Source organism: Aphelocoma coerulescens, chromosome 4, assembly GCF_041296385.1.
Source record: "Aphelocoma coerulescens isolate FSJ_1873_10779 chromosome 4, UR_Acoe_1.0, whole genome shotgun sequence".
Taxonomy (NCBI): Eukaryota; Metazoa; Chordata; class Aves; order Passeriformes; family Corvidae; genus Aphelocoma; species Aphelocoma coerulescens.
This window is the reverse complement of record NC_091017.1, coordinates 71666023-71689277: the sequence shown is the minus strand read 5'-3', so window position 1 is coordinate 71689277 and position 23255 is coordinate 71666023. Positions and strand designations below refer to the sequence as shown.

General features: G+C 42.5%; 1 long non-coding RNA gene across 3 annotated transcripts in view; it reads left to right on the top strand.

Moving 5' to 3' along the window:
• The first annotated feature begins 13336 nt into the window (after positions 1–13336).
• LOC138110030 (uncharacterized) overlaps positions 13337–23255 on the top strand; it is a 37260-nt gene continuing 27341 nt past the window's right edge. For all 3 annotated transcript variants that reach the window (XR_011150768.1, XR_011150767.1, XR_011150766.1), the window contains exon 1: positions 13337–13373. This is a non-coding gene — a long non-coding RNA (uncharacterized lncRNA). The remainder of the gene's footprint in view (positions 13374–23255) is intronic.

The window sequence follows — 23255 nt, the reverse complement described above, 5'->3', positions numbered from 1 at the left end:
CTCTTTCTGCCTCACATATCAATTATTTCCACACATTGTTGTAGAGCTCATCTTACATGCTAGGATTAACTAAGAGTCAGATTCAAACACAGTACCCAATCAACTGGACATCAAGGCATTGTCCAAAGAGCTGGCAAACACCAAATGCCCAGCAGCCCTTCCAGATGGAGATTAGCTGTTTTCCCCTTGCCCATCCATCTCCCTTTTCCCCCATCAAGCATAACTGGGCACCTATGATTTCTTAGCCCGAAGTACATGGTTTATATTTGAAGAAAGGCATTTGTAAGAAGGATGACAGATTCACGTAAGCATCCAGTGAACTCATACTGTCTTCTTCAATGTTTATATTAACTTATTATGCTCTACTGTTCTCAAATAATTACATAACTCTTCACAGTCATTTCAAACAGCCCTTCAACCCACATCAGCCTCGTGTATAAACATTGGTGCTTTACACAGTCATTTTGTATGAAATTTGTCTGCAGGGCAACAGTTTGCTGCACTGTATGCCTTTTGTGAGATGACTCAGGCAGCAGTTAAGACTCAAAATGCTTCTGATTCCCTTGCAAACAATCTGTCTGCCTTCCCTTCTATCTGAAGCCCAGGATCTAACAAGGGGTTGCCCAGCATGGTCTGTGTCCAGAGTCCTGCTGATAAATCACTGAGCTGCAAATAACAGACACAAACAGATCCCAGGCATCTGGATCCCTTGCTCCACAACTTCAGGCACAAAGTCTTCCATTGTTTCTTCTAAACAGGTCCAATTTCAGCTCAAGCACCCATTGTTAATGGGTCAGATGCTGCAAGGTTGCAAGAATATGATTCTGTGCCCAAGCAGCATTAATTTGTGTCTCATTTGGGGTCATTAGCTTGGGCTCAGCCCTGCCCCAACCATAAATGAAGGAAAACACAGCCTATCTGGAAAGATTTGGTGGCTTTCTGCCCTTTGAGGAGCAGTCCCATGCAGTACGATAAAAAAGACGTGAAACTCCAGAAAATTATGCAAAACAACATAACTCTCAAAGAGACAAAGCTGCCTCTTTGGAAAAACTTCAGGCACTCTTAAAAGCAAGAGTGCATAGGATGAGTCACCGTCTGACTTCCCACCCTGCTTTTGAGCAGAGAGGTGGTGAAACAGTCCAGCAGAAAAAAATGTGTCATCATGACAAGCCTGTTCTTCTCACAGTGTAAAAAGTGCTCAGGAGGCAGTGAATCCCAGCACCAGGAGCAATTAGGCACTGGGTGTAAGGACTGGCAGAAGGCATAAGCATCATGTAATTCCAGTTTAAGACCTTTTTAAACACATAGGAGAAACCTGAGCCAACATCTTTGGCCTCGGGACAGATTCACGTCCCTCCACCTTCATCCTTAAGTGTTGCAGTTTTCTCTCAAAGGGAAGGGGATTTTGCACAGCACTAGCCCTTTATTACTTGAAAAGAAAACAAGGAAGAAAAAAATTTCAGGAAATTTTCCTGATTTCTCTCCAAATTTGAAGAAATGGACACTTCTGCCTTTCCTCTCACTGGCAGGAGGGGTTGTGATCTTTGTTCTTTGAAAGGGAGAAAGATGAAAATCTCTGGGCTGAGTAAAGAACATTTTTCAGTTGTCTCTTTCTCAGTGACACATCCTCTTATTGTATGTACACACAAACACACATGAACACACAGACACACATTTTCTATTTCATTAAAAAACATTCTGGTAACAATCAGAGGCAGCTCATAAATGTCATATTTCGAAAAGCATAATGCACGATTCCCTCCTTAGAGCAGTTTTTATGACAAACAGTATACCAATGTTTGTGTATAATTTCTAGGACTATAAAATAACTTTTTATGGCTCTTGGGATAATATCTGAAAAGTTGAGTACATTTTCGTATGAAATTCTTTCACGGTATTTAAAGAACAATATCCTCTGCCAGTCCACCCTCCCTCTCCTTGTTTCTCTTTCTGTGCAAAACCATGTGACAAAAAGCAAAGTGCTTTTAAGAAACATACCTCTGGCCTGGAGCCAGCCCCTCTTTTTATTTTTTTTTTCTTTCTCTTTTTTTGGTTTTGCCAGTTGAAGCTGACAGATATCTATAGCAAACAGTTAACATATATAAACATGTCAGCTGTAAAACAAATACACTTTGAAAGAAAACAGAGAGTTGGAGTGGTTCATGCTGCAGGACAATGTTGGTGCAATTATCAGACGCAGGGTGTGGGGTCTTCAGGGCACGTTTGCCAGGTCTATTCAAGGTGGAAATACCTTTCTTCTTCACTCTGTCAAGTCCTGTGTGGATGGCATGGAAAAAAGACAGGCCCCTGGTGTCACAGCCACCATCTGGTGCAGATGAAAGGAAGACATAAGCAGTTTTTGATGCTGAGGAGGTGTGCATGAGAGACAGCTGCAAGCACGCGTGCCAGGGATACATTTCGCAGGTCGAATGAGCTAAATCGTCTCTGAACTGCAACCACTTAGAGGTTTGATCCTGCAAAGCTTCTGCCGGATGCTGAGCCCTCCTCCCTCTGCTCCAGCGAGGCTTTCCTCTGCTGCTTGTTATGGCGTGGCACTTAATGTGATCGTAAATGAGCGGGACTGAATTAATTACAGATAGGAAAGAAAACCAGTTAGGAAAAACAATTAGCACTGTGGGCTGCTGCAGTGCACTGTGGGCAGGCTCAGAGCATCCCACCAGTGAGGAGTCACCTCAGCACCAGAGTCACCTTTAAGGTCATGGGATGTTGATTACAGAGGGATACATGAGGATTGGGCAAAACCCAAAGGGTAATGAGCAGAGAGGAGGAGAAGGGTGTCTTGCTTGGATCTGCTCCCTGCTCTGCTGAAGGGCACATCCCCTCACTAAGCACTGTCTTCTATTGGGGCAGAGGTGTTCATGGGCCCAGACTTGTAATTTTTGGCACTGCTGTTATCAGACTGAATGAGGAAAATAACCATTTTAGCCTGCCTGTCAGTCAATGAGTGGGACTGGCATCCTTCAACAGTAGTTCAGGGTGGGCTTTGGTGTCCAAGATGCCACGAGATAAATCCAGCCTCTGCTGAGCTCATGTCCAGAGGTTCTCCTTCTTGGTGGGCCCTATAAAGCAGTCTAGCACAGACCAGACACCAGGGTGGCTCCAGGCCATCAAACCCTAACAATAGGTTAAGAATAGACTAAACAGATAATTAAACAGATAATTAATTCAGCTCTCAAACAGGATAGGAGTGCAATTAAATGGACTCAGATTACCCAGGCTGGGAAAGACACCACCGAAGGGGATATGATAGAGATCGCAAGACTGGAAAATATGAATAGAAGATGACTGTTTGCTGTGTCTTCTAATACAAGAGCCAGGGGACATCAGATGAAACCAGTTAGTGGCAAGTTCAGAGAAAAAAAAGAAACAAAAGAAGAGCCATTTTCCCCAGTGTGTAGTTAAGAGAGGGAGCTCTTTGACATAGGGCCACCACATACAATCATGGAAGGAAAATCATTTAAATGCTATTGAAGCCAGAAATGCCTCTGCTGGCTCAGGGCAGAGCTAAGGCTGACAGGGTCTGGTGAGTGCAGCGCAGGACATCACTGGGCACTGGCCCTGCCCATGCCTCAGCATCCGTGGGGGGCACAGGCCAGGTCTGCCTTGGGTGGAAGATCAGTGTAGGACCAGTGTCTGTGTCCCACTGAAACAGCGTGAAATTCACATTTCAAATCGCAGCCCAAAGGTTGTTACCAGCACAGATGCTGCCTGTAGCTGGAGGGGAAGGTACACACCTTCAGCACAGTCCAGCCAGCGATACCTGAGCATCCTGGGAGCTGAATCTTCTAGAAAAAATTAAATCTGGGGTAAGGAGGGGCTTCATCTTTCGGATGCCTCCCAGGGACACAGATGAAACCTTTCTTCTTTTGTGATGGGAAGAAAAGAAGGATTAACAGCAGTGATGGGTGAAATTCAAACAGGTTTCGTTCAATTTGGGTAAGTCTGAAACAGATCTGGGATGGAATTTAAGCAATACACAGATTTCAGAAAATTCTTTCCATCAAAGTGATTTCCCACATCTCAGCTTGCTTTTATTAAATGCAGAAATAAATAAGGATGAAACCAAATGTTTTTGACTGCAAGAATACTTAAGATGTGATTCACCAATAAGGAAATATTTTGCAGAAAAGTAATTTTTAATTACCTTTTAATTTTTACCAGAAAGGTGAGGTTTTTGAAAAGCCATTTTAAATGAGTAAGATTTTTAATTCCCTTTTTTTTTCCTTCCTTCCTTCCTTCCTTCCTTCCTTCCTTCCTGCCTTCCTGCCTTCCTGCCTTCCTGCCTTCCTTCCTTTCTAATGCACATTTTTATACTCATTACTCCCTCACCCTACTCCCTCTACTGCTAAAAAAAGAATGAAAAAGATTTCTGAACCCTTTGAGAAAACTGCTGTTCACTTAAACCTACTGGAAAAAAAAAGTAGGAGAAAATATTTTAAATTTTGAAACTGCATGGAAAACAAAGCTTCTTTTTTTAATGTCTTTCTACCTGAAATATAGGGGGAAAAAACACGTGCAGAAATACTTTGAAAAGTGGGATGCCTCTACTTTTGCCTTTCCCACTGCAGGCACAGGAGATTTGATAGGTCTCACCTCACTCATGGAGGGGCAAGTGAGATGTCACCTGCTAAAGGATAATATCAGAGGTGCCACGGTCCCTGGTTAGATCTGCTTTTACAGACACACAGGAAGTCTGCAGCAGAAAAGGGATTAAGAACAAGCCTTAAATGAGTGACCTCTCCCACCCCCAAACCAGCCTCTCTCATTTCTTTCTCTTTCCCAACAGAAAACACACGCTGCTGATGGGGACAGTGAAAGGGAAGGTGACCCCTGAGACCAGTGAGCTGTTCTGGGGAGATGAAGCAGACAATGCCATGCAAAGCTGAAGCAGCATTGTGATTTTCCTTTTCTTTTTTTTTTTTTCCCCCTTTTTTTTTTTTGGCTCCTCAAATATCTTCAGCAATAAAAAATGCACCTGATTTCCACCCAGCTCCAGTCTATCATGGGACCTGCTAATCCCCCCAGTAGCTCAGAGAGTCCCCATGGCAGCAGTGTCCCCTTTTCTGGGTCCTTTTCTGGTCCCTGCTGCACAGCAGTCCCCTCATCCTGGGGCCAAATCCTGAGCCAGCACATGCTGAGGTGATGCCGACTGACACTGGCTGAAGATTAGTCCCCTGAGATTAACTGCTAACTTTATAGCTCTGGTTTCAGGGTGGGATTTTCCAAAGCACCTGTGTGGTACATATATATGTAACAGAGCAGGAGAAACTGCATGGATGGCTTTATCCCCCTCCATGATGTAACATAAACAAGTTGAGTCTTTTATTTCAATTCATGAGAAAATCACCCTCCAAATAATAAAAATATCCAGAGAAGCTTTCTGCCAGTTCAGCAAAGCAGCATGCTGCTTGCACTAAGCTGCTTGAGAAAAAGCTTCAACCCCAAGGCAAACATCTGTGGAAGTTTTATGAGAGCCTAGACCAAGAGCCAGCAGTGGACATCTGTGGGCTTCTTTTGGGCCAAGCACAAGAGATCCCAGTATCTATTGTATGAGGAAGGATTGCTGGATATCATGAGCTTCATAGCTAGAGGTGAGGAAACCCTCGGAGCTCCCTTAGCTGGAACATAACTGCCTGAGCTTTCTGACTCTTCCAGATTTATTTTCTGTATGAAAACTCCTTAAAGAAGAAAATAAAGGGATGGTCAATTTACAGATAGATGAACTTGGCATGATTTTCAATAACCTGCCTCGATCTTAATGCCTTCAGCCTTAGCAATCCTGGACTGGTAATAGCAGTTTGGACTGGCCATTTGACCCCTTCAATAAAGCAGGGCACTATTTGGAATTGCATCTCAACTGCTCTCAGATTTCCCTGTCTTAATAGAATCATAGAATGGCTTGGGCTGCAAGGGACCTTAAAGGTCATCTTGTTCCATCTCCCTATCATGGGCAGGGACACCTTTCCCTAGGCCACTCTTAACTGGAGGAGATGTCATACAGCCTCTGGGTCGTGGGCAGCTACAGCCCTGCCCCTAAATGTGTGGTAATTGCATGGGTTGTTGTAGGATTTTTTCAGGAAGATATTGGTTTGTTTTCTCTCAGGTCAAATCCATTGCCTTTTAGGATTGAGTTCTGAGACTCTGAGATCAGAATCTCATTTGGGGCCACCAGCATAATGATTTGTCCATGAGCTTGTGGGTGATATTGACAACATGCTGTAAGACACTGGGATGGTTCAGAAAGCTGAAGGGTGAGTGCAAGAGAGAAGAGGGACATGTGGCTGTTTGGTACCTCTGGGTCCACGAAGCATGATAGCTTGGGCAGCTGAGGAGCCATCATTCCCAAGAAACCCTGGAGAAACCCAGCTGACATTGTCTCTCCGGCGCCCGTCGCTGGGCCTGGGCCAAAATATAACATGGGCTAGGACAAGAACACAAACTATTCTGTGTTCTTGTTTACTTTACAAGCAGAGATGTGACCAACATGTCTCACCACAGCCCTGAACTCCAGTTCAGCTGAACTGGAGACTGCAACAGCTGTGGAGAGGAAATGAGCTTGCATGAGTATTCGGCTGCCAGTGTCCCCTTTCAGCTGAAATTAGTGTCGATGTTTGTTGATGCTACAGGTCATTTCCTGTCTCTCCTGTTAAATCTGGAACTTCAATGGATTTCCCAATGGTAAAGAGAGTTCTGGCCAGCTTTCCAGCCAGCTTTTTAGGCTTAAAAGTGTTCTCGTGAGCACTGGAGAGTAATTATGAAGCAGGATGTAACCCATGTCCCACAGAAGTTCATAGCAGAGATTGACAGAGGTAGGAAAACATGCTGCTGTTTGTGTGGGGCTCTCCCTGCATAGCAAGCAGCAAATGTCACATACAGATAGGCAAACAGATATACAGCAAAATTCTGTCAGCTGGAAATCTTAATGCCAGGGATCATAATCCCGGATTGCTGCCAAAGTCAAAGAGTTATTCCAATGCCATTACCTTAGAGGCTGGGCTTTGTCCTCTGGGTTATCTTCCAAAGCTGTTCAGGCACCTATGGACACAGTCACCACCCCTACAAGGTGAGCCATGCCTTCAGTTTGTGGGTGTCAGCTCTGGCATTGATGCACGTGTTTTGTCTCAGTGCAAGCAGCAGAACAGTGAGTGACTGTGGAAGAACCCATGGTAGCTTGGCTTCTTTTTGTAGTCAATTACCTGTTTTCTGGAACTGTCTCCTCATTCAAAACAGGTGGGCAGCTGCACAAGCACAACTGGGCAGCTTCAAGCCTTTGAAGCATCAGCTGTCATCCTGGGATCTCCAAATACTGCACTCAGGAGTTAACCGAAGAGCTCACAGACAGCCAGGATGCTGGGGCTGGGAGCTCTCTGCAGGAGTGCCCAGTGTTGCATGGAGGTTGTTTGCTGGTATGGGGCACTAAGCTATAGTTTTGGGGTAGGAAGACCAAAGGCTGCATCCCAACACCCCCATAAATGTGGAGTGGCCACTCACTGAGCACATGAGCAGCCATGGAGCTACTCACTGCCTGAAGACTCAGCTAGTCCAACTGGATATTAACCTTTGCTTAGTTCAACTTTCATGATTTTGCTCCATGCAAATTTGAGGCATGCTCTCTTCTCACTGCTTTTCTGCTGCCTTCTTCCTCTTTTTTCAAAATAAAATTTCCTCTGTATTAGGGAAGAGTGCCCATGGGTGTGTTTGGAAATACAACCTGAGGCAAGCAACTGCAGCAAGACCAATCCTGTGGCTCTCAGGCTTGCTGGGGAGAAGCTTCGTGGTTTCTGCTCTGAATTTTCTCTCGTATCTCTAGACGAGCCCGTTTCTCCCAGGTTTCTGTGAAGAAGCCCTCTGAGAGCAGCTGGCTAAATTCGGGTGGGGTGAAAACTCTTTCCCTGCAGGTGTCACAGGGAGTTCAGTTTGCCTGGGACAGGGAGGCACTTGTGAAAGAACAACACTTTCTGCTGAATTCTTTCTTTGCTGTGCCATGGCCCCACAATGAAGTCTGGGTCTCTCTGTGCCAGGCACCACATAAAAAACAGAGGGAGAAACTTTTCTCACCCCAGAGTTTGCAGTCTAAACAGATGAATACTGCAGAAGAGTGAGCAGAGTTTGGCTTGCAAATATTATGTTAGCTCCCTGATTTCTTCATGGATGGCTGGGCGGCAGATGTATTGCTTTCTTTGAATGGTTTGGAGGGGTATCCATGCAAGCCTGGGAGTGGAACAGGATCTTGTCTTTATGGCAAATTTGGCAAAAGGAGACGTTCCCAATTAAATTTGGGCATAATCAGATGAGCACTTGCAATCCTAGCAGAAGGATTTCAAACGGAGCTGGTTTAATTTGCTGCATACAAAGCATTGTGTTCATTTGAAAATGCTTTTATTCCAGAATTAGGGCATCTCTGTGTGGAGTTTTTAAGGGAGAACTATTCTTTCTTAAATCTATCCCTTCTCTTAATCTAAATTAACTTCCTTGGATAGAAAAGTGTGTGTATGTAACACAGAAGGGGCCAGGGGAAAAGCAGGAAGGGATTAGCTGAAAGGAAAAACAAAGGAAGGGGCAGAGACTTGAAGCAGGGGAGATAAACCGACAGTGAGAGGGAAGGAAAATAAAGAGCAGCTGGAGGGACAAACCCATTGGACCAGAACCTGAGCTGGGGGATCCCCCAGCATGTACAGTGCCAGGCAGCCTCCCATGCCAGGCAGGGAGCAAGGGCTGTGGGGTCCCCATCAGGATTTGCATTATGGGGCCCTCAGCTTCTGGAGACACCATTTGCTGGGGACCTCAGCTCTGGAGTTGTTGTTTGTTTTCTTCAAGGAAAGGAAGTGTTTGCATTGAAGGAAAACATTTTTTCCATAAAAGTTGTAAGGAACCACAGCATGTTCAATGCACTAGTGCAAGTTGTTGCTTATTACAAATTGTTGCTCATCACACTTTTGGAATCAAAGGCAGTGAAGCCAAAACGTTCTTAAAGCTTAAGTTAAAGTAGAAAAAAAAATTTAAAAAAAAGAAAGAAAGAAAGAAAGAAAGAAAGAAAGAAAGAAAGAAAGAAAGAAAGAAAGAAAGAAAGAAAGAAAGAAAGAAAGAAAGAAAGAAAGAAAGAAAGAAAGAAAGAAAGAAAGAAAGAAAGAAAGAAAGAAAGAAAGAAAGAAAGAAAGAAAGAAAGAAAGAAAGAAAGAAAGAAAGAAAGAAAGAAAGAAAGAAAGAAAGAAAGAAAGAAAGAAAGAAAGAAAGAAAGAAAGAAAGAAAGAAAGAAAGAAAGAAAGAAAGAAAGAAAGAAAGAAAGAAAGAAAGAAAGAAAGAAAGAAAGAAAGAAAGAAAGAAAGAAAGAAAGAAAGAAAGAAAGAAAGAAAGAAAGAAAGAAAGAAAGAAAGAAAGAAAGAAAGAAAGAAAGAAAGAAAGAAAGAAAGAAAGAAAGAAAGAAAGAAAGAAAGAAAGAAAGAAAGAAAGAAAGAAAGAAAGAAAGAAAGAAAGAAAGAAAGAAAGAAAGAAAGAAAGAAAGAAAGAAAGAAAGAAAGAAAGAAAGAAAGAAGAAAAAGGGACAAATTTCTTGCTTGTTAAGCCAAATTTGTCATTACTACTAAATAGGGCAGGGGCGAGGAAATTCTCCACATTTTGCCCACAACAAGCTGACAATGCCATATGCAACCTGTATCTCAGGAACAAGAGCCGTCCTTCCCCCAACAGTAATGGAGGGGTGATTATATCACCTGCACACACAGGCCTCTGTCTAAATAAACAATACTGCTTGCCAGACTGAATTTCTTATGAGCAGGAATTGTGTTTGGTGTGGTGCAAAAGCACAGCCAAAGTTCAGTTAAAAAAAAGAAAAAAAAAGAGATGGTAAGGAATAATAACATTTTATGCATGAATTCACTGAGAAATACAACAAGAACACTGAAGGCACCAGTCTTCTCCAAAAGCTTTACAACACCTTCTTCTCAATAACATGTTCTGTGGCTCCTGAATCCTTCAATTTGTTTCTGCCCTAAGCCATAAGGGTGAGTCTGAGCTTATTGGCAGGAATTTCACCATTAATCTTAATAAAACCAGGCTTGAAAAGGGAGAAACCCATCCTGGTGCATGTCATACAGTAAGAGCTGTCATACACAGAATCATAGAAAGACTTGGATTGGAAGGGACCTTAAAGGTCACCTGGTTTCAACCATCCTGCCATGGGCCACCCACAAGACCTTGTTGTTCCAAGCCCCATCCAGCCTGGCCTCAAACATTTCCAGGGATGGGGCATCCACAGCTTCTCTGGGCAGCAGTTTCAGTCCCCCCCACCCTTTGAGGAATGCATTTCATCCACACTTCAGCTAATTTAAATCTCCCCTCTTTTAGTTTGAAATAGTTTCCCCCTGTCCTATCACTGTCTGCCCATGCAAGGAGTCACTCTCCCTCTTTTTAATAAGCCTCCTTCAAGTACTAGAATGCCTCAGTGGGCAGGGAAGTCTCCCAGTACTTAAAGTACATATAGGGTCTCCATTTCTTTAAGTGTAAATTAGGTGAGGAAAATCTCAGAGGTTGTTGTGATTCCCTGTACAGTTTGACTGGAAGGAAGGGTGATACTTTAGACCTCTTCCAGGAATGCAGTTCCTCCTCGTTGCTGCTGCACATCCATGACCAGGACTTGATCCCAGGGCCACAGGAGCTGTTACAGCTGTGGAACTTCGCTTTCCAGGTCCAGAAGGTTTGTATTCCTCTGTGGAGTGGCTCATTCTCCTGCACTGTCAGGTAGCACGTGGTCTCCTGGGGCTCCTAATTCATGTTATGTGCAACCGTTCAGACGAGGCTCTTTGAACTTGATCTTGCACTTGGCAAACCTGGGTCTGCTCCAGCTCTCCTGAAGGCTTCCTGTGTGGCATTTGGAAATGTGTTTATCCATCCTACACTTCAGTTCTCCCCACTGAAAAAAAAATAAGAGAATTGTGTTCTTACCTCCCAAGGGACCAAGAGGTGAAATTGTTACAGACTGGGAAATGCTGGATCTGAGGGGCAGTGAGGTATAGAGGTGTCCTCTTGGTCTGTCTGTGATTAGAGTGAGCTGCAGGGATTCAGGTGCTGTTGTCAGCCTAATACAAAAGCAGATGTGTGTGATGTGCAGCTACATTTTTTTTAATGTTACTTTTTACCCTGCCTGCATTTTTCTTTTCTTTGTGTAAAATTATGACCTTTTAAATATCAAATGGACTGTATATTATTACAGAACAGTTGCTCGGTTTTGTAAGGGTAACAAATACGTTTTCCATTATATTCTCCAGGTGCATTCTATAAAAGGGGCGTTTATGGTAGAATCATATATATTTCAATAAAGGCTTAGTAGTTTTATGTCAGAGAGAGGTAGCCCTGAAACCAAAACCATACATTTCAACTTCACTGAGATTGCTTTTTTGTTTGAAATAATGTAAACCCTCAAATAGGAACAAAACATACTGGGTATTACACAGGGTTTTGAGAGAGTCACTCAGGAGTTAGGGCTGAAAAAAATATCGATCATTTAGATGGGAAAGTTGGAAAACGTAATAAATGCCCACAAAAGTAGGCAGACAGTTACATAATACTACAAAACCTGGAAACTGATATCCATAGTCTTCACTTTTACTATTTGGAATCTTACTTGGGAAAATGGTTAATTAAAGCTAAGCCATTGAAATGGTAATTTACAGCCCCATTTGGAGCAGAAGCCTGAAACAGTGAATTCTGGAGTAAGGCTGTGCATCACTGAGTTTCAGCACAAAACTGCTGTATAGACATTGCTGGAAAAGCTTAGCTTTTGCTGTCTTGTGTCCATTAATCAGCATCTCTGTGTATACACAATGGTTTGAACCGTTTTACAAATATTTGTCATTTGTAGGAGGAGATGTTGCCAAGACTTATCTTGATACTGCAACCATAAATAAAGTGTCTCAACACAGAGCTCTGAATTTAAAACAAACTGCTTGAAGAAGGTGAGGACAAACATTTTTTATTAAATATGAACAAGCGTTCAATCTTAAGCCAAACACAGAAGGAGTCTTTGATATTGAGAAATCTAAAGAACAAGTGGAGATTTTGGGTTCTATCCATCTTCTGTGACTCCTGCAAGTGTTTTCCACTATCACAGATTTATTCAAGTGTGCTTCATTATTTTATTAAATCTGCCTCATCCTCAGTATCCCAGAGATTTCCAGGACAACATTAAAAAAGTGGTTAAGTTCTGTCAGGGCTGTTTTGTTCTCAGATCCTCTCCCACCAGGGGAAACAAGTAAAACTGCCTTTTTTCAGGCAAATTTTTTTAAAAAGTCATATCCATTGCTTATTCAGAACATCCCCAACAGGTAAGACCAAAAATATTCCTTTTCAGAGAAGATACAAACTCCTACAAATCTGAGAAAGAAAATCCCACTAGCAAAGAGACTTGAAGCCTTTCCAGTGCATCAATTATTTCACGTGCATGTGCTGTGTGTTCGTTGCATTTTCCCCTGCAGCTCCTGGAAGGGGCTGTTGTCAGACATGAGAGAACTCCAGAGGTGTGATCAGGCACAATGAATGTCTCTGGGTTCACTGATAGACAGACTCTTCAGGATGATCAAGCCAGTCAGCACACAGCATCAGTCTTGAAACAACTTAAGATACCATCTTAGACTCGTGCCAAGTGGGAGATGAAGTGACCGCAGCAGTCACTACCTTACACGATTACCTCACCCTGGAGAATGAAAACCAGTGTCCCTACTGTTTATAAACCAGAGCCAGCCCTGGCACATCTGCACCATCTGTAAGGAGCAGATCCTGAAATAAATTATCCCCTCAGTCACACTAAGCCTTTTTAATTTTTTTTTAATTATTATTATGAAAAGTGCTGAGTTCCTCTCCAAACAGGAGCACAGGAGCAAGCCACAATGGATTTGGTGACAGTGAGAGCAAAGACCTGGAGGCAAATGACACCAAGGCCATAAAAGTATATTTCTTAGCAGACTGGCTCCTGATGCTTCTCTGTGCTCGTTTTCTCTCCTGATTTTGCTCTCTGCTGATCTGAGCACTGGCTTTCAGAACAGTTTGTTTTCCACATCTGCAGAAATCTTGCACAACATTAACTTTCAGCAGCCTTGAGCCAGCATGTCCTTTGTGTGCCTGGTGCGTTCTGCTGGCCTTGAACCGTGACAGCAAATAATGAAGTTCTGTTGACTCAGTGTTTATTCCTGATAAATCTCAGCCCCCCTCCCCTGCTTTTCTTCATGCTGAATACCTAAATGTGTTCTCAAAACCTTTAGCCAAGTCACATCCAAACAAAACATCTCTTGCTCTCACAGTTGTCCCAATTCTCTGTGAATTTCTATGAGAGCAGCCACAAGTGTGTACCATTGCAAAAGGTAGGACATCTGCTCTGCTGGGTATCTTTCAGTGCTGGACACACACCTGTGTGTCTCATCTTTGCCTTTTTCTTGATTTCCTCAAATACTGTTAAGATTGGCAGAACTTTCACTTCAAATCTAGGGAAGTTACTCCATCACTCAGTTCCTAATGAATTCACCTTCTGTATAGCTCTGAGTGATGAAAAGGGGAGTTTTAGCATATAAATCTATATTGCTAGATGATGAAGGTGGTCTTTGAAAGGGAGAGGCTGGGGGTCCTTGTGCTGCCTTGAGGCAGCTGGGGTGGACTGCACAGCAGCAGGGCTGAAGGTGGGGACCAGGGAGGAACACCCCGTGCTCACACCAGTGTAACTGGGACCAGTCTGGCCACCAGCAACCACTGAGACACAGGAACAGGGAAGTTCACATCTTATCTAAAGGATAAAAATAAGGATCAGAAGCCTTCCCTGGATTTTAGGCTTCGTGCTGGAGGTGCTGCACAAACCTGGTGACTTGGTCTGCTGGGGCTGCTTTGAAAAGGTGACTTGAACAAGAAACAAGAACGGTCTGACAAGAGCTGATTCAAATTTCTGCACTATTTGACCCAGACCAGCATTTTCTTCTGGGATCACCCCAAGTTAGGCAGGGCATGGATTAATCCTGATTCTCCACATTCCTCGTCAGCCTTTAATAGTTGAGTTCCTATCTGTCAGTCTGCCCCAAGCACTTCCAGCTATGAGCTGACATACTTCTGCAAGATGTTTCAGCTTTGACCAAGCCTCCTTTCTGTGAGCAGAGGAGAGGGATCATTACAGCCAGCACTGGCTGCAGTTTTTGACTCCCCACAGGACAAATGCTGATACCCTTTCCCAATGTTCTCTACCACCCTTGCAAAAATCAGCGTATGGATCAAGACTGTGCTATTTTGGACTCACTCCATTGCCTGAAATATTAAAATTATCAAAGTTATTTGAGTTCTTTTCCTTCCTCTTCTTTCCATGAAAAACTTGTTCCTCCCTTAAAATATGGGAGAAGATTCTGAGTCCAGCACAGATTTGCCTGGCTGTGATTTATATCAAGTGCTGCACATGCACTTTTTAAAGTAGGTTTAAAAATGACTTTCCCTAATAGAGATTAAATATTGATTACTTAAGTGATAGCTCTGTCTGCGATAGGAAATAGATGTGTAGCAACCTCCACGCATCAGTCACTCACATTATCTGAGGAAATATCTTACCAGATGAAATACAGGAATTTTGCAAATTCTTTTCTTAAGCCATCCTCTTCTTCTACATAGATGCATTTAAATACATGTACATCGATCTTTATATATGTAGATATGTATATAACTCCTTTGAGTTTCCCTGGGGAAAAAAAAAATCTAGCTCCTCACTTTTCATTTCACTTCCTCTCCTGATTATTTAGCGTTTTAGTAGTGATGTTAGTGCACCTTCCCTCACAGCTTGTCATACTATGTGTCCTTATTGATTTTGAAAATGGGTGAGCCTCTGTCATGGAGAAGTGGGGCTTGCCCCTTGCTGTGCTGGTGGCATGACATGAGCATGTCCCCTGCCAGTGGCAGTGCTGCATCAGCAGTGTGGCAATGCCATCGGTGCCAGGTCATGCAAGGAAGGGGAGGGACAGAGAGTACGTGGCGTGATATGACCACAGTGACCAGAAACAAATAGTCCTGGGGTGCAGCAGTGAGCCCTGTGGAAGTGTCTGCTTTGTGGCATTGAAGAGTTGGAAAGAAGCCACTGAAGAGCTGGAAAGAAGCACCTCGTTTTGCAGGGGAAGATGAAGACTCTTTCCTTCACCATTTCACTCAGTTCTTCAATTTGGGGCAACCTGATCCAGTGAGTGGCATCCCTGCCCATGGCAGGGGGAATGGAACTAGATGATCTTTGGGGTTCCTTCCAACCCAATTCTGTCTATGATTCTAGGTATGACAGCTCTTACTGTGTGACATGCAGCCCAGGTGGGCTTCTGCCTTAGCTGCCACACTGAGCCCAAACCCCAAGGTCACTGACCAGTCACAGCCTGGATGCCAGTGGGCAGAATGGGACCTTTGCCTTGTGTCTGCCACTGAGCTGCCTGGGTCATAGCCTTGGCTGCTATCAGCTCTGTGGCACCCAGAGCTGCTCAGCCCAGAGCTCCTCCTGAGCTTGTGTCCTTGCAGCACTGCCAATGCCAGTGCCTGACTTTAAACAGGCAGACTCCTTTGCCAACTTGTATTGCAGCATTTTGGTTATCTACTGAATTTGTTGGGAAAAGATAGCAATTTTCCCCGACCTTCCCCTCCTGAGATAGCATCAAAGCACGGTTAGATGTTAGATAAAGCCCAGGGACACATGGAGCCCTGCCTGCAGAGTGCACAGCATCTTTGGAGCATGTGAACGTGGCACAGAAACCGGAAAAATGTCTGTAAGAGCAGCATCTGTTCTATTACTCTGTTCAGATTTCCTGAATCATGAGAAGATAAGAGTCCTTTTTTACTCCTGTAGGACATCTATTGCTGCAGCCACAGTATAATATGAGCTTAAACTGCTCAACCACATTTTTCTGCTGCAAATGTTTTATTTGAAGTTTTCCTCATTTAGATGGAGGCGTGCAGAATACAACCACCACCCTCATTCCTGCAGAGATCCCACTTTGGGTTTCCAACGTCTAACATCACTTTTCTAAGGCCAGGAAGTTGTTCAAAAGAGATACCCACTGCTGACTCTCTGCAAGGCCTCTCATGCCTGTCTTCCTACCAAAGAGTGTATCCATTTCCAGAAGTTCGCTAATAATTAGCTCATCCTCATTGTTCCCCAAGAGATTACCACTGTCTGCTGTCCTGCAGGCAAATAAGCCATAACAAGAAAATCATTCTAAATAAAACAAACACTGCAGGAGACGTCCAGAGGTGAAATATCTGCTTGGTACCTGGCTCCCTTTCACCTTCTACAGGAATGGAGCCTCCAGCTGGCACAAATCCACAGGCAGGCAACAGTGTGAGCATCCTGCCAGGAGACACTGAATTGCAATCAAATTGTGCAAGCCAGACCAGTGGGCTGAAAATCCTTCATTGTGCTGCCAAACGCTTTGGCCTGAGTTGGGATAGTAACATGGTCCCTTTTAGCACTTGTCAAAAACAATCTATCTGGCAGCAAGGAGCTCAAAGCAGCTCAGAAATAGGAGTTAAGTTTCAGCAAGACCCTCTAAATTTGAGCGAGACCCAGGCTAAAGAAGGAGTTTGTCAAGGCCATACAGCAAATACATGTGGTTGCATCAGAGGAGCTCTTTCTTAACCCTGACATACTTGGGGGGGAAAGACACAGAGAGAGACACCCCAAGACAACACGGAATATAGTGAAGTGTGCAATTAGCTGGGGGTTAAAATTATTCTTCTTCTCTCAGTGCCTGGGACTGTACCTACAAAACTCTCAGAGTGGCCAGAACTCTTAAAAACATCCCATTGGCCTTTGTTTTGGCTGGCACATTTGAGACAAAAGGTTTTGAGGCTCTTGCTATGAGGATAGAATGGGACTGCAGCAGCATCTACTCATTCAAGGATATTTTATATCACCAAAAGTCATTAATCACATGATGCAAGTTCCCACAAACCAGATAAGGGCCTGCCTCTGTCCTGCAGACATCCTACAGACCCCATGTGGAGAACTCTGACTGAGGCCATGAAAGGACGAATGCTACAGAGGCTGCAAAATAATGCAAAAATCCATGTAAGCACAAACTTGTACATAATGGGTGTGTTTTCAAAAGCCAGGCACAAGAGTGTGAGCTGAAGATGAAATAACAGCCTTTCAGCTCAGTATGTCTGCGCATATGTTGACTTGCTGTGACTGTAGCAGTTTAATGTGGCACCGTTTGTGCCAGTGTGCATTTATGTCTAGGAAATTGTTATTTTTTCACACCCCTCAGAGCCATTGCAGACCCCTTAGGAGAGCTCTGAGCATGTAAAACAACCACCTTTGGAGCACCCACAGCATGTGCTGAGGTCAGTGGTCTTTGATGGTCTGCAGGAAAAAGTCACTGCACCAAACAGGCACATGGCAGTAGTGGTCCAAGAGATCCTCCTTTTGTTATATAATGCTCTAAAGTGTATAATAAACACCTCCAATTGAACTTTGATCCAAACTAGCAGGAAGAAGGAACTTCTCTCTGGTCAGATGTCTGAAAACTGATGTTTCATTAACATATTAGCTCTGTCCTAGCTCATTAAAAGCATGTATTCATCTTCATTTTATTAAACCCATCTGTGGCATTACATCTGGGTTATGAATCAGTCATCTGATCTGCCCATTTCCTTGCTTTTAATATTTCAAAACCACCATTAAAAAGTAATATAAGCAGAAATTTCAATCTCAGATAATTATCAGTATCTATTAATTGCTTTTCAGCCGGCATATTGTGCACCAGGTGAAACATTAATAAAAGAGTAATGTCTTGAACTGTCCTAAAAAGTATGCTTACTGGGGGAAATCTTGATATTTTCAGCAGGACTCAAACATCAGGTTTGTTAGCTGTTCCAAGGACTAGCTATAATACTGAGTCTTAAATTTTATTTCTGTTTTTAGTTAAAGACGACAATTCTGTGAAAACCATGGATTATTTTGAAAAGGTTCTTAGTAGAAAACCAGATATTCTATTAAGGGAAATAGATTCATTGCAATGTTTTTAATATACCCCTTTATCCTTGCAGCAACTACTAACTGCTGTTGGAACTGATGAAAAATTTTAAAAAAATAGTTGTAATTGTTCATATTTTTAATTGGGATTTAGTCAGACTGAAAACATTGTTGGAAGAGGAAGTTCAGCATGAGAAGGAAACTGAGTTTTCTTTGTATTTTAAAGTGAACTCAAACAGTATCAAACACAAGCAAGCATAAACCATAAGGAGTGAACAGAAGTCTGACTTTTTAGAAGTATGGAAATTAATCAGGAGGAGGAAAATTGAAATTGTGACCAATCTGCAACTGCTGAAAATGCTTTTTTATTCTGATGTGTGTGTATCAGATGCCCTGATTCTCCTCTCCTTGACACAGTTGTAAATTGGAAGTGAGTTTTGTGGGAGTTCGCCTGTTACAGCCTGAGAACGAGACTCAGAGACCCCAACAGATTGCAGCAAATAGATCCTCTCGCATGTACACTGGTAGGAATTTTCTAAATGTGCTTCATTTTGAAGCAATCTGTATTATCAGAAACCTAGATTTGTGTTATCTAATTAGGTCCTATCCCACACTGAGGACCTGCTCAGCTCTGGGCATCTCTCTGAGGGTCACCCAGTGACAATTGCCCAAACTGGGCAAAAGCCAGTGCAACAAATCAGTGCAAGAAGACAGTGAGGGTTCAGCTGAAAACAGCAAAATAAAAGATGGATCAGGGATTTATCAATTCCACAGAGAGAGGGTTTGGACTAAAGGAAATATTGTGAGATAGAGAGATCCTGTCTGAAGGCAGCAGTCCTGTCTTCATTTATGTCTACTGAGAATTTGGCCATTCTACATGTTGATTTTGGGGCCAGAATTCTGATGGCAGTGCTCTACTCTTTAAATCACGGCAGTGACGAGTAGGAGCAGATTAAAGGCGTCAGGATTTGGCCCTTTGTAGATTAATAAAGGCACGCTGAATGGGAATTTTGTCTTTGTGATTTTCTTGGAAGTGGACGAATAAAGTGCTTTGATCTAGAAAGGGGAGTGTGAAAGGTCACTGGCTAAGCATGTGTGCTGAAGTGCCCTGAGCCATCCAACATGATTAGCATAAATTAGAATCTGACTGCCCAGCTTTATTCATCTTTATTGATGTCTATATAGTTGCAAAGGCACAGGGACTCTAACAATCCCAGCCAGCACAGAGAACCAACTGGGGCATGCAAAAATCCATAAAATGTTTAGTATTTCCAAGTGGAAGTGAATATATGAGGGTTAGTGATGCACAAGCCTCATAATTTTAGAGTTTGGGTTTTGTTTGGACCTGGATCCAGACCTTTGGAAGCTTATCTGAAGTTCCAAAACTCCTTGTGCTTGCAAAATTGCAGCCAAGTTTTGTGAGTTTATCATGAGATTTTTTTCCATTGTTTCTAGCCCTGACTGAACCAGTGACAGTTGTTACCAATGCCCAGCTGCAGACCTATCAATATAATATGTGCATATTCCCTCAGGCAAACTGACACACTGACTACAGCCCTAGGAAACCAGAAGCTGTATAAAATTGGGCAAAACAGGCTTATGCCATGTTCAAAATTTCTACTTCAAGGTCACTTTGGGAAGCAAAGACATTTTACCCCCCCCACATACCCCAAAAAAAAAAAAAAAAAAAAAAAAAAAGCATTAGGCGTGTAGATTTGTACAGCAGGAAGAGGTAGATTCAGTTTTGTATTTGCTCAGAGCATCCATCTCAGTCCAGCAACCAGTTAGACAAAATCCTCCATCACCCCTCCTACCTCTGTATCTTTTTTAACACCAAGCTACCAGGACTTCTTGATTCAGTCCCCAGAAACACTGGCCATCAGGGTGAGAGATCCCCAATGTGTTACTCAAGCTGGCAACAGTAATTTCACCCGCTTGGAAAATGAAGGTTTTGTCTTCTGAAATTATTGCATAAGCAATAAGAGAGAATCTTTCATTTCTGACTACTTGATTATGTCTCTTGGACGAACAGCAGGTGATATTCAGGGTTCACTGATTTGCAGAAAAATGCAGTCTTTGAAAGCAAAATATAAACAGAACAACATCCACATTACATATCTCTGTTAAGGAAGTTCCTATGGTCAAGGCTCAGCTATGTAAAAAACATGTCCCAAATGGCAATCCCTAAAACAGAAATCTCAGTGTCAAACCCATCATTTTGATATTCACCCTGACCTCCTAAGAAACAAACTTTAACAAACAATTCCTGCCTCAAGCCTGTAATGCTTGGCATATATCCTCTGGAAAAAGCTATGATTCTGAGCTGAAGATCCCAAATGATGGCAGATTCCAACATTTATGTTGGCATTTTCTTCTAATGGCTAATAATTGTGATTGCTCAAACCAAGAATGTTCTTTCTGTAGTTGTACAATTAGGGAGCAAATGTTGTCACCACTGTAAAGAGCTTGACACAAGAACAGTTATCTTGTAGCTGCCAGTTCTTCAATCATGCTGATTTTCCTTTTCCCACTGGAGAATTTTTTCCTAAATGGACAGTGAAATAACATAGTTACTCTAGGTGCCGAATAGAACCTAAACCGAGTATTCAAATGGGCTTTTGTTTTTAAAAGTAAAGGAAAAAAAATTATATTTACAACACATGCCTTTTGTTTGTCTTTAAACTGGAAACACAGTATATAATTTTCAAAAACCACAGTGCCTCTATTTTTTCCGACCACAAATTAACCATAGTTCAGTGCAGTGAAATGCAGTAAGACTGATGGAATGCTCTGCCTAAGGGATGACTTACCCCTAACAAAAATTATGCTTTGCTTCCTATTTGTTGTGTTCAATAATATTGCCTCTCTAAATACTTTTGGTTCAGTACTGACACCAAATGAAGAGGAAAGCCTCCAGAATGTACAGACGTGCAGGATTATGTTTCATTTGTCTTTGTTTGTTGTCCTAATTCAAACCAGTCACCCAACCACTGACTTATGACTTGAGGAGACATATTGTGGGGTTTTTTTCAAATGTATTTCACAAAACCACCCAAACTCAAAGGGCAACTTTCTGTCCTCAGCTACACCCCTGCAAGAGCAGCAAAGTTTGTAAGTTTGCACATGTGCAACAGAGCGGTTTACAAAAAATTCTGCATGTTGCCTTTTTAGTTTGTTATGTTTGAAAATACAAATTATTTACTCCAGACATGCCTGACCAGTTTTTGCAAGGGGCCAATAAACAATATAGATACTTTGTACATCTACCAGTACATGAGAGGATTTTTTTGGCCCTGATTAGAAATGTACTCTTTGAGGATTTGTTTCCTCACCCAGTTGCTTTAGTGTCAAAATTATCTCATTAAACATGAAGTGCAATAAAATTCAGCTTTTCTCCTACACTCTCCACCCTAAATTGCATATATGCAATGAAAAATAGTTCAAAATTCTTTCCAGATGTTAATTAAAAATACCAATATCCATTAGAAATAGCCCTTGGTACATATTTATACCCATAGCAGATGAGTGTGTGAGAACACGCTTATTAACAAAGTACTGAAAAAAATCCATATTCTCCATCAGAAGGTCTGCCCCAATTCCCTTGGTAGAATTAGTGGCTGAATGCATCAAATGCCTGCCATGTTTCTGAAGGCTGGTGTGAACCTGTAATTCTGCTGCATGTAAATAGCTTCCCTGAGATTAATTGGAGTATTCAAGCAGGCAAATGTCGTGCACACTGGGTGGCAGGATCAGGCCAGCAGTTAGCACATCCCTCACAGTTACAGTGACTTTTCTTCAGATTTAGCAACTGTGATTGCTACAGAATTTCCATTAAATTTTCTCACTTGCATCCCAAAAGAACAGAGACTTAATATTACAGCAACCATAATTAGGAAGGATTTAAGAAAACTAAATCCTATTATGTGCAATGCCCCATCGCTGGCAAAAAGAATGGTGCATATTATCATTTTATCACTGTCTGGTTTTAGCCATTTTATTTAAAATTTGATTGAGGCTCTAATAAGGATTTGCTCTATATATCCTCACCTCCTCAAGTCTCCACTAAGTCAGAACAGTGAGTTTTTTTCCCTTAAACTGTAAAGAATGAAAGTTTGCAGGGAAATATTTCAGCTGTCAGCAATAGGTTTGAAGAAGGAATTAAAATTCAAGAACCCTTGTCCCTTGTGAAGAATTTATCTAATGTTAATCATCCAAAAGTAGGAATCTAGTTTAAACTTGCTGTCTCAGATGCCTCAGTGTCCAGAAGATGAACAATTCCATCTCAAAACAACTGTCAAAGTTAAGTGAAATAATTACTCCCAGAAATGTGGTTCTTTTTGTTGTTGTTTTTATTTTCCCTGCAGAAAGCTCCAAAATGAACAGATAGTACCAGGCATCTAAGTTTTAGATGACCAACATCCAGCTAGGGCAAACTTCTGGTCAATGTCCATTTAGTATCTCAAGCCTTTCCTGGATTTTTGATCACAGAGGCAGCTCTCTCAGCAAGACATGCAATTTACATCAATAACATGGCCTGGAATGCTGGGATGAGCTGTGCTGATATAGATCTTGATGTCAATACGTTGTACCTCTGTACCCACACAGTCAAGATTCCAAGTGCTGAGGTCTCAGCCTGTCTCCTTGATTAGCCCTAATAAAATGTATGTTTTTGTGATGAAATCCAGACTAACCTCTGTTCGATATTCAACTTTCATTGTAATCTCAAAGATTCAGGCTGATTTTGCTCCCAGACAGTGCATTTTGATAATGCCTCAGCTGCACAGCTGGCCCATTCCCAAGTAAAAACACAGTGGTTCTGGTCAAGTTGTGTCTGGAGTGTTGGATTCATCCTGATTATAAATTAGAGGAGACTCCAGCTCTTAATTCTCTCTTCTGCGTGAATAGCTGCTGAAATCCCTGTAACAGGTAACATAATACCAGGAAGTCTTCCATAAAACTTCAGGAGAATCTCAGTTTAGAGCTAAACTCTAAAATTCACGCAGATCTCAACCCTGATGCCAGCCCTCAGCTCCCAGGCAGCACAGTCAGGATTACAGAGTCACAGAGTCAGGACATCACATGGTCCTCAGAAAAATTCTCTGAGTTACTGCTGTGGCATTTTCTTTAGGTGCTGGGCCACTGCCCTGCAAAAATATGGAGTCCCTACCCTGTCTGACAATATTTACTGGTGTACTTTGGTTGAGATATCCATGCAGAATGGAGTTTTACTATGTTTCCCACCAGCCTGGCTCCATTCCCCAGACACCTG